The following is a 12,485-nucleotide window of genomic DNA, read 5'->3' on the forward strand; positions in this document are numbered from 1 at the left end:
TACTATGATCATTTTGTAGACACAAGTTCAGGAACCTGACTTTCAAATCAAAGGAAGGGATTCTCTTGATTTCAAGGAGTGTTGAGAAGGGAAACAGATGAACATACACAGACAGGCGCAGGTTTTTAACTACTTTTAGACTGTCCATTACACATGAAATTCAGAGTTTGGAGGTGACGTTTCTAATATGTATACTGTACTATTTAATGGGCATGCTGAACTAAAATCTAAAATATTACGAATTCTAATCCCACCTCTTGATGCTAATTTCCTCTATAGTCTGTATAAAAGTATTGAGCTGGCTGATAGAAACCTGAATCCTGGTATCAGTTCAGCTGTGATCATGGACATACCACTTTTAACTACTCTGAGACTCAGTTTCCCATCTGTGAAGTGCCCATAATGACAGACCCTTTAAGTGAAACTAAGATAAACTTTACGTGAAAGTGAGACAACTATGTGGGAAAGTGCTTAAAAAGCATGGCCCGAGAAGCATCAAGCTATTATTATTATACATCTGTTACTTAATTTCCCCATGTGGCAATGCAGCTATTAACTGAAATACGGCTCAATGACACCAGAAGCTCTACCTTTAAAATTTTTAAAAAGCCTTGCAGAGAAAAGAATGCCAAGAGGTATCTTCACAGGAGTTCAGATCTGGTCCCACCTGCCTTTGTGTAAAATTCTATAAGGAGGCACTTACTGTGCTGCAGTGAAATTATTATAAGTGGAGATCTTATGCTTCCTTTTAAATATTTTATTATAAAATTAATATAAGAAAGAATGGTAGAATGAACTCCCATATCACTCAAATTCAATAATTATCAAGATTTTTGACATATTTGTTTTGTCCATTCCTTTTTTTTCTTTCCTGAAACAAATCCAAATCATGTCATTTCCTTCCATTTACTGATTCCACCATTATGTAAAATTTTGACATATTGCTCATTATAGATTTTTTGCATTCATTTTGATTAAAAAAAACAAACAACAGTCATTTCATTCATACATACTTCAAGATGTATCTCTAAAAAACATGAACATAGAAACCAACAATGCTATCATTATCACCTGATTACTTTATCCTACCACATACCAATCCTTGTTTCATAAGAACAATACCAACATAATACTAACAAGAAATGCAGTTTAAGATTACTTGGTGATTATTTTGTACTTAGAATATAACACAATAAGGGATGCGCTGTCAAAATACTCTATTTCTAATATATCGACAACATACTCTATTTTAAAGTCATTCAGAGTAATTGTTTTCTCTGTGTGTCTCTCACTAAATATCCATTTAAGTTCGTGATTTTAATTTGCTTTCTATTTGTAGAGGTTGCTTTTTCTTCCTTTTGATTAAATTTAGATTTTAATTATGTGTACATTCACACGCTTTCAAAGTCAAAACTATAGTCCAAGATATGTTCACATAAATTGTACTTCTTATCCCTGAGACTTCAGCTTGTTCCCTCCATCCCTTTTAGATTCTTAACAAATATATAGAGTTGTGTAACTACGAGAACTACAAACAAGATATAGAACAGTTCCTGTCATTTGCCTTTTGACTCTGCTATTGAGATTTTTTTTTTCTTTTTACTTTTACAACAGGGATTTATGAGTTTACAAGTTTACAACTCTGACAGGCCTTGACTATTGAATTTTATTTTGCTAAACAGGAGTGATCTTTTTCACTGGAGGGATTGGAAGGGAAGGCAAAAAGGAATATTGCAGCCTCTAAAAGACTTCTGGTAGTTTCACTAGTTCGGACTTGCGACCCAAATCGCATGAACCTTTTGAGTTTTGTAGGAGATTGAATTCAGTGATTACCAAAGTTCAAGGATTTGGCATTTGTGTTTCCCCATGCCCTAAAAGCCTGCATCCTCTAAACTGTACCAGAGGAAATTTCACAAGAAATGGTCAGAGGTTGTTTTGCTTCTCTCTAGTTTACTGTTACAACACAGCCTCCCCCTCGTGCCACCCTCCCCCTCACCTCTAGGCAACGCTGCTTTCTTGTTGTCATACCCTGCCTTTGGTAGTTCCTATATTCTTGGCTGAAAGATTCAGTTTATCTTTTAAGACCTTGGCCCACGACCCCGGTCAACGTTTCTCCTCAACTTTAAGTGTTTGCTTAGGCCTACAAAAAGGCTGTGCTTACATTTTGTTTTGTTTTTTATTGTTCATGACCCTGTGACCTTTCTTCTCCCCTCTGAACTTCCCATTTCCTCTTACTTCCCCATCTATCTGGCTCCTTTAAGTCTCAACCCCAATCCCACCTCCTTTGAAGGCATCCCTGACAAAATCTTATCCCATTCTTTTGGGTTTTGTTTTATGTTTTGGCACATCTTTCCTATATTTCTTGACTGCCTAATCACAATCTGTCTCATTATTATGCAACTGTTGCATGGGGTATGTTTATATCACCAACTATGGTATAAGCCTTTGGAGAGCAGGAAACATAGCTAACACTTCTTTTATATCTCACCTAGTTTCAATGGTGCTGGGCACATAGTAAGGTCTCAATTAGTACTTCAAGTAATGAAAGGATGGCTGTTAATTCAGAGGTGACACCCAGAGGGAACTGGGAAGCTTTAATTGCCCTCCGGAAATCTATCTCCAGAAGCAATTCCCCCCCTTTGATATGCACCATTTATGCAGCCCAATTTAAGCTGCCCCTAAAGCCTGCTCCTTAGAAATTCTGAAGCCGCCATTGTCTCAATTTGTGTGTATTCAGAGGAACCTGTATCTCCCTGGACTGCCTCTCCTGAACAAAAAAGCAATTCCGTGTGTGCTGTGCACGGGTGGTTCCGTAGTGGAATGCTCCAAGAGCCTTGGAGAAAACAACAAAAAAAGCAAATTCTGATGACCTAAAGTTGTCCTCACAGGATACGAATTGCAAAATCAGGTATCAGAGGTTCTGTGTACAGGTACCAGATGTTGGAAACAGTTATCGCATCTCTGTCCTGCATTGTGATTCATTTTCCGTATTTAATCATTTTGCTGTTTCTTCCTCCACCCCTTACCCCCTGATATTAGTTAAATCTTCGGCAAAAAAAAGTCCCTTTTTCCTTCCTGGGTACAAGGTGAGCAAGTTTGCAGTCACTTCGGGGGACAGCCTTCATTTCCCAGCCACGTTCCATTTGAGAGGCCGCTTCAAGCTCTCAGGCCGACGTGAGAGGGCTGCAGCAAACCGCAAATACAGTCCATTGCGTAGGAGTTCCGGTTTGCCCTGTCTGTACTGAAAATAAGGAGTAGAGAGCTCAAAGCTCAAAGCCATCAGCAGAAGACCAGGAATAAAGTGGGGAACTTAAATTACTTGGAAGGGTGGATCAAAATAAAAATCGGAAAACTCAGTGTTCCAGTCAATTGAATAAAAACGATTTCTCTCATTTAAAAAGTTAAAATAGCGAATATCTTGCACAAATATACCCTTTTATAAAGCATTCCAAATCAATTCACTGCAAATCATTTCTGGCTGGCAGAAGGCTTCTGTTTTTCCTCTGAGACAATCAAGCTCTACTTTTACCCCAGTTCAGTTAAGTCGAGGATGCATTATAGAACAGTGATTAGGCATGTGAACTCAGAAGCAAACACCACTTTGCAAGGGGTAGCTGCGTGCCTTCAGGAAAATTACTTAATGTCTACTCCACGCCTTCCTCTCATCAGGGGCAAATGGGGAGTGTGGTGAGAATTAAATTATATTTAATTGATTATTTAGTACATACCAAGCTGTCAGAATAGTGCCTGGCACATAGTAAAAAGCTCAATAAATGGTCATTGGCTCTATTGTTTTCTTTACCTGAGAGGTCTTCTTCAGGAATATTACCTTAGAAATGAAAAGTCACAACACTGACAGCTTCAGTACAAGTTTGTCCTTTTTCTATAGGATTTCTATCCCTGGACATGAATAAACCAGTACTTTAATGAGGGCAAAATGTGGCTGCTCAGTAAAATTTCCAAGCATTTAAGGAACAGCCCACCTAATTAAGTTTTAGTTTCCAATCCTCTTTGGGAGTACTGTCTCTTAGTCAAAATAATCCAAATGTTAATTTCTCCCCCTTATTTGAGCTTCTTATTGTTTTCCTCCACCATGTATGCATCCATCTTTTCCAGCTCAGCTTAAATCATGAGTGATTGAAAATTAAATTAAATTAAAAATTGTGATATATTACATGGAATTTACCAATGAACATTTTAGACCCCAGTGGCTTGTGTGTTGTTTGGATTTTTTTAATTTATGAAGCTACAACTTAAACAGAAGTCTTTATTGTATTGTCACTATATTTGGTTTCTCAGTCTTAAAATGATTTTGCTCTGGAATGTCTTTGCTATTTTTTCATTTAGGTTTCCATGGGAAAAGAAATTTTACACATTAAAGTGCTAAATCCTTTTTCTCCTGTCTTCACAATCTTCTCTTTGTACTAGTCACAGACCCACCAATGTTCCAAACCCTGGGTTAGATTTTTAACCACCCAGGCATTATTGAAACTAGTAATTATTCTATTACTGCTATTTCTAATAATTATTACATATTTTTATTTCATTATTATCTATTAATAATGATAGTCATCATTGCCATTTAAAAGTAAACTCTCATAAAATGGTGAGATAGTCTGCTTTACCATCATGGCTTAAGTTTTGAGGCGTTCAAGGGCTGAGCCTTCTCTCATTCCCCAATGTACAGGTGAAGTTCACCGTAGTGTTAAAATATAGCCATTTACAAGATTCTAGTTACTTCTACGCTGTAATGTTTTTTATTATAACATTAAGAAAAATACAGACAATATGACAAAAAAATCACAAAGTTTCCCCTGCTCAGATAATATACACATTAATTTTTTGTCATATTTACTATATAGCCGTTTTCATTCTCAAATCAAATGTCATGGCTGCAGTTAGAGATTGCTGCAATTCCACTTCCCTTTACTCTCCCAAATTTGGGAAGTAACCCTCCCGTCTATCGCTTTTGTTTTTTTTATCTTTTTTTTTTTGGGGGGGGAGATGGTGGTACATGGTCTCCCCTGCATGGCTGCTGAGAATTCTACCACTGAACCACGCATTCATCCCTCCTCTCTTTATCTTTTAAATGAGACAAATAATTGTCACATGCTGAGAGTTAACATCAAGTTAACTCAAGGGCTTTGAGGGTCTGAGATAGAAGGTAACACAAGTATCATTATGATCAAGGACTTTTTCATCAGATATGTGCTTTCCCTTGGCCAGTTCTTATCACAGTAAAGAGGACATACAGACACCTAGGATGAGATCTACTTGGACATGGCCTCCTGGTTACGGAGTTTATTCTGGAATACTCACACCAAGCAGTGCCCTTTGCATGAAATATTTCAGCATATTCCAGTAGGTCCTGGATATGCTAGATTGGCAAATCTGTGATGGGGAAAAAAACACTTGTTTTTCTCTTCACCATGTCCTACAAAACTGGATATCATTGTCTTGGGTGTTGAAGATGTACCCAAACATGGAAATATTAACCGTATATGTAATTATATTAATTGAGCTTTTACTATGTGGCAGACATAGTGCTTTAAATGTCTCATTTTGTTTATTCCCTGTAAGTCTCTACGAAGTAAGTACTGTTATTATCACCCATTTTCCAGACATGGAACTGAACTGAGGCTTAGCCAGGTGAAGTAATTTGCTCTGGGTCCACCATCTTAGGCTGGCTTTGAAAGCAGGCAATCTGATTTCTGAGCCCACATACTTAACCACCAAAGCATTGCCTTTCGGTTATTACATTGTATATTTTTGTTGTGCTACTGAACAAAACCGAGGTAAGCAGGGGGATAGTCACTCAATGTCACAGGCACTGACCAAGCAGAAGAGACTGTGCAGCCCCTAAGTATGGATCCTGGAAGCATTAGCTTTCATCGACTTTGAGTTCGAGTATCAGAATTTTTGAGAGAAATTTTAGCACATCTCTTCTCCTTTTAAAAGCCAATTTAGAAGCAAAAAATGTTTATTTGTTACAAAATTTAGATTTTGACTAGAGCATTTCCTAATATAACTCATGTAGATAGTTTGATTGAATGTCATAAGTACTTGGAATCACAGGTAGCACATGAGATTTTGTTGGTTTGTCCAGAGTGATCCCCCGATGAATCTCAGAATGATTTGATCAGTGACTGGAAAAGTATTTGCAAGCCCCCTTTGGGGAATGGTAAGAGTGGGGAGAAATTCAACTTCCCCAAGTTGAATTCTTGATGTTCTCACAGGCAGTGTGGACAACCAAAGCTATAGGCTGAGCCCCCAGTCTTGGGGTGTGTTCACATGAAACTTAACCCCACAAAAGATAGGTCAGGTCTACTTAGAATTTAGGCCTAAGAGTCAACCCCAAGAGAGCCTCTTTTGTTGCTCAGATGTGGCCTCTCTCTCCAGCCAATATGATGAGCAGTCTCACCACCCTCCCCCTCTCTGCGTGGGACATGACTCCCAGGGGTGTGGACCTTCCTGGCAACGTGAGACAGAGATTCTGGAATGAGCTGAGACTCAGCATCAAGGGACTGAGAAAAACCCGAGAATAAGCTGAGAATTAACATCAAGGGATTGAGAGAAACTTCTCGACCAAAAGGGGGAAGAGTAAAATGAGACAAAGTGTCAATGGCTGAGAGATTCCAAACCGAGCTGAGAGGTTATCCTGGAGGTTATTCTTATGCATTAAGTAGATATCACCTTGTTGTTCAAGATGTAGTGGAGAGGCTGGAGGGAATTGCCTGAAAATTAAGTGCTGTGTTCCAGTAGCCATGTTTCTTGTTGATGATTGAACAATGATATAGCTTTCACAATGAGACTCTGTGAATGTGAAAACCTTATGTCGGATGCTCCCTTTACCTACTATATCAATTAGAGGAGTAGAACATATGGAATAAAAATAAATAATGGGGGGAACAAATGTTAAAATAAATTCAGTTTGAAATAGTGGTAAATGAAAGCGAGGGGTAGGGGGTATGGTATGCACAGTCTTTTTTTTCTCTATTATCATTTTATTTCTTTTTCTGTTGTCTTTTTATTTCTTTTTCTAAATTGATGCAAATGTACTAAGAAATGATGAATATGCAACTATGTGATGATATTAAGAATTACTGATTGTATATGTAGAATGGAATGATATCTAAATGTTTTGTTTGTTAATTTTTTTTAATTAATAAAAAAAGTTAAAAAAAAAAAAAACTAATTTAGAGACCAGCCCTTTGTGATGGGTTCTGTTTTTTCTTTTTTAAATGTGAGAGCTTGGCTGTTCTATATTATTTTCAGGGGAACAAGTTAGTAATCATTCAGATAATCTTATTCTCGGTTTTATCTGTAAATTCTACTGATTCAACCCAGTGCCGACAGGGGAGAAAAGAATTTAGCAGAAATATGATGAGAGGCATATTTCAAGCAGAAAAAATAATAATAATAGAAATGAGAATGTATCACTTGGATGATATGGGCATTCAAGCGGCAGAAAACTGACTCACCTGTGTTAAATAATAAAATGTATTATCTCACATAACAAGAAATCCTAATAAGGGCAGCTTCAAGATTGATTACTTCAACGACTCAGTTTCTTCCCATCATTTTCTGCTTTGCTGTCTTCAGTGTGTCACCTTTATCCATAGAGTACCTACTGAATGTCCCGGTACACATTCATCAATGAATATGGTACCGAGAATAAGAATATCAGAATATCAGAATGATTACTAACTTGTTCCCCTGAAAATAATATAGAACAGCCAAGCTCTCACATTCAAAAAAAAAAAAAGACAGAACCCATCACAAAGGGCTGGTCTCTAAATTGAGAAGAGATGTGCTAAAATTTCTCTAAAAAATTCTGATACTCGAACTCAAAGTTGATGAAAGCTAATGCTTCCAGGATCCATTCTTCAGTGGAAGAAGAGAGCAAGACCCCTTTCTGTGAGTCTCTTTACAAGGCAAGGAACTTTTCCACAAGCCACCCAGCAACCTTTTTTCTCTTGTCACAATGGCCAGGATTGAGACTTCCCCACGCCTAAAGCAAACCCTGGCAATGGGACCATCTCTCTTTCCTCTAAAAATCACTTTAACACTTAGCTTGGGAGTGGACCTCTTCCACAGGGAAGCGTGGCTCAACTAAATGTCTTGTTTAGTTAACAAGGAACAAATGGGTGGTGGATGTTGAGTATGCCACAAGATCTAATATTTGGGGCAAGAAAAACTAATATTTGCTTGGCTATAAGGGCTTTACATGGATTCTCTCATTTAATCCCTACAGTAAACCAATGATGAACTTGAAGCAGAGAGAAGCTAATTAATTTGCTAAAGGTTGCACAAAAATAAGTGACAGTGTCATTCAAACTCAGGTCTGCCTGATTTCCAAGGCCATGCTTTTTCCATATCACTCAGGTATCAGTTAAGTTGGCCTTTATTATAAATCCCTTGGCAAATTATCTTAGTTCTTAGCACTCCTTAAAGGAAGACTATTAGCTATGATTATACTATACAAATGTATTCATATTATGCATGCTGGTTCATGATTTGTTTTTAAAAATATCTGCCAATCTTTTGAGTAAAAAATGTACCTCATCAGGCAGGCAATGGTGGCGCAGTGCCAGAGACCTGGGTTCGATTCTGGTGCCTGCCCGTGTTTAAAAAAAAAAAAAAAGTACCTCGTCATTTTCATTTACTTACTTGAATTTTCATAAACTTTAACAGCCTATTTTCCACGCAGCTGCCAAAAGGGTCCTTTAAAAAAAAGTAAGTCAAATCATGTCACTCCTGTGCTCAGAATGTTCCAGTGGTTTCTCATCTCAGAATAAAAACCAAAACCAAAGTCCTTACAATGCTTTGAAGATCTCATAAAAACGGTAACCTCTCCATCCCTGTTCCCTTTCTTATTGCAATTCTACCACTCTCCCCTCCACTAACCCACTTTGGTCACACTGGCTTCTTTGCTCTTGTGATTGCACGTTCCTACCTTAGGATGTTTGCAGTTGCTGTTCTCCCTGCCTGAAATACTTTCCCCATATATGTATATATATATATATTTTATTTATTTATTTATTTATTTTTATTTTTGGGTGCATGGTCCGGGAATTGAACCCGGGTCTCCCGCATGGAAGGTGAGCGTTCTACCACTGAACCACCTGCTCACCCTTTCCCCATAGATATTTGCATGGCTGGCTCCCTCACCTCCTACCTGTCTTTGCTCAAATGTGATTTTCTGGCGGAGGCAGCGAGTGGAGGGGGTAACAAGATGGCGGCAGAGACGGTGGAGCTCCATAAGCTGAAGCTTGCTGAACTAAAGCAGGAATGTCTTGCTCGTGGTTTGGAAAAAAAGGGAATAAAACAAGATCTCATCAACAGGCTCCAGGCATATCTTGAAGAGCATGCTGAAGAGGAAGAAAATGAAGAAGATGTACTGGGAGATGAAACAGAGGAAGAAGAACCAAAGCCCTTAGAACTGCCTGTCAAAGAGGAAGACCCCCCTGAAAAAACTATTGGTGTGTCAGCAGAAAAGAAAGTGGTAAAAATTACATCTGAAATACCACAGACTGAGAGAATGCAGAAAAGAGCTGAACGATTCAATGTTCCTGTGAGCTTGGAGAGTAAGAAAGCTGCTCGGGCAGCTAGGTTTGGCATTTCTTCAGTTCCAACAAAAAGCCTATCATCTGACACCAAACTTATGGTTAACCTGGATAAGCTAAAGGAAAGAGCTCAAAGATTTGGTTTGAATGTTTTTTCAATCTCCAGAAAGTCTGAAGATGGTGAAAAGCTGAAAAAGCGGAAGGAGAGATTTGGGATTGTCACTAGTTCAGCTGGAACTGGAACCACAGAGGATACAGAGGCAAAGGAGAGGAAAAGAGCAGAGCGCTTTGGGATTGCCTGGTGAAAAGTTCTTGATACTTTCTCTTCTCCAGTGGTTTCAGTCACTCTGATTCTTCTTAGTCACATATACCTAAATGCACAGTCATGTGCCTAGGTCCTGCCTTGCAGTGAGGGAGCATGTACCCCAGGTACATCTGTGAACTCCAGCAACAGTTAGACTTACTGCTGTTCCAAATTTAAGGTTGTCATTGTGTTAGGTTTTTTTTTTATTATTGTTTTGCTTGTTAATAAAAAGGAAAAACTGTAGAAAAAAGAAAAAAAAAGTGACTTTCTCAGTGAGAGCTTATATAAAACATTCTTGTCTTTCTTACTACCTGATTTATGTGAAAGTGTGTTTTAATTTTCTGGCTTCTAAAACAGATACCATACAATGGGTTAGCTCAGCAACAGGACTTGGTTGGCTCGTAGTTTCAGAGGCTACAGGGCTTCCGACCGGGGTCAGTATCTTCTATCTGGCTAGCAATCTTTGGGGCTCCTTGACTTTTCTGTCACATGGCAATGCACATTGTGGTGTATTCTCCTGTTCTTCCAGGATCTGTTGACTTCCAGCTTCTGGCTGCTCCATGTATCTTCTCTTTCCATGTCCATTTTCTTTGCTTATAAGAACTCTGGCCATATTGGATAAGGCCCACCCTCATTCATTTTGGACACATCTTAACTACTAACATTTTCAAAGGTCCTATTTACAAAAGAGTCCACATTCACAGGACCAGGGGTTGGGACATGAACATGTCTTTTGTGGGAGACATGATTCAATACCCAACATACTTATTACCTTCTAACATACTATGTAATCTCCTCTGCCTGTCTTCTTCCATCCCCCACTAAACTATAAGCTCCACAAGAACAAGGATTGCATGTTTTGTCCAATGATGTACTCTGTGTATTGAGATCAGTGTCTGGCATACAGTATGTGCTCAATAAATATTTGTTGACTGAGTGAAGGTTTTTTCTAATTTATTGGTTATTTATATTTTTCTTTCATGAATTGTGCGCCATGTCCTTTGTTTATTTTTCTGTTGGGATGTTCAACTTTTCTGTTGATTTGCATGAGCTCTTTACATTTTAAGGATAGCAGCCCTGTGTCTCTGATATACTATTTTCACCAGTTTTTCCTTGGTCTTCTAACATTGTATATGTATGTGTGTGCATGTGCATAACTGTATTTGTGTGTATCCAAAGAAACATTAAAAATTTTCCAGAGTAAAATCTAGAAGTCTTTTCCTTTTTGCTATTATATTTATTAGAACAAATATTAAAAAGAAAAATTTTACTTCTATGTGTACTTAATGTGTGAGTTGTGTCTATATATTTTTTCTACATTTATTGTACTTGGGTTTGTACTATTTGTGGACTTAGGTATATAGTAATTAATCTGAATTATGATTTAAATTTTTTATTGATAATCACATTTGTAGGATTGTTTCTCTCATGGTGGATTGTCTGGTAAGTAAGAAGAGTAAACCATTACTAAAACCTCTCCTTTTACATTAATTTCAGGGAAATGATTATATGTACAAGGTAATCAAAATATAATTACTAAGCATTTGTGTGTCTTTGACATTTGCATATATTTCTTAAATTTTAAATATATTCTTTATTTAGTATAGAAATGGAAGATAACTTTCTACTGTGCTGTAAATATAAATCATTACAGACTTGTATCACTGGAACTTTTATGGTAATAGAGCCCACTTGCAAATTCCATTCTATGTTGGACAGTAAGTTCTTTGAAAATTGAACTTGGTTGCATACATTTAAAAAAAATTTATTCCACCCCCTTCCCTGAGTTTTAAATGTTAAAAATGTTTAGTTGCTTAGTGTGGTTTTTAAATTTTTATGGACAAATACTAATTTTATATACCAAAAGTTTAATTCATAATATTTTTATTAAGAATACTATCAGAAAAATGATTAGAACACCAATTCTTCCTTCCTTTAATTATTTATTTATGCTTTTTTGCTTTTTGTTGCTTAACATTCAATAATTATTCAATTATGCCTTTTTAAAATTATTTTTTATTGATACATATCATATAGTCCCATGCTAATAATCCAAAGTGTACAATCTTGTTTCACAATATCATCATATAGCTGTGCATTTATCATCACAATGACTTTGTTTTTCTTTTTTGTGAAACATAACATATACAAAAAAGCAAATTTCAAAGCACATTGCAACAATTAGTTGTAGAATAGATTTCAGAGTTTTCCATGGGTTACTATTCCACAATTTTAGGTTTTTACTTCTAGCTGTTCTAAGGTATTGGAGGCTATAAAAGAAATATCAATAAATCATGTCTTTTTGTTATAGCCGATTCTGATGGTGTACTGGCAGATATAAGAATTAATTAATACCACAGGTGGGCCACGGTGGCTCAGCAGGCAGGAATGCTTGCCTGCGATGCCAGAGGACCCGGGTTCAATTCCTGGTGCCTGCACATGTTAAAAAAAAAAAAAGAAAGAAAGAATTAATTAATACCATGAAAATATAATTTGGTGGATCATAAGGCACTTTAGTGTATTTTCCTTTTAATATTTTTCCTTAAACTATTCAGAAACTATTTAAAATACTTTGTTCTGGGTGGGGTATTTCCCCTTTCTCATCCACAATAAAA

At 37.2% G+C, this 12,485-nt stretch overlaps 1 pseudogene; it reads left to right on the forward strand.

The window, feature by feature from the left end:
• The first annotated feature begins 9,216 nt into the window (after positions 1–9,216).
• On the forward strand, positions 9,217–10,074 carry LOC143690157 (SAP domain-containing ribonucleoprotein pseudogene; annotated as a pseudogene).
• The last annotated feature ends 2,411 nt before the right edge of the window (positions 10,075–12,485 follow it).

Source organism: Tamandua tetradactyla, chromosome 7 (genome assembly GCF_023851605.1).
Source record: "Tamandua tetradactyla isolate mTamTet1 chromosome 7, mTamTet1.pri, whole genome shotgun sequence".
In the NCBI taxonomy this organism is placed as follows: Eukaryota; Metazoa; Chordata; class Mammalia; order Pilosa; family Myrmecophagidae; genus Tamandua; species Tamandua tetradactyla.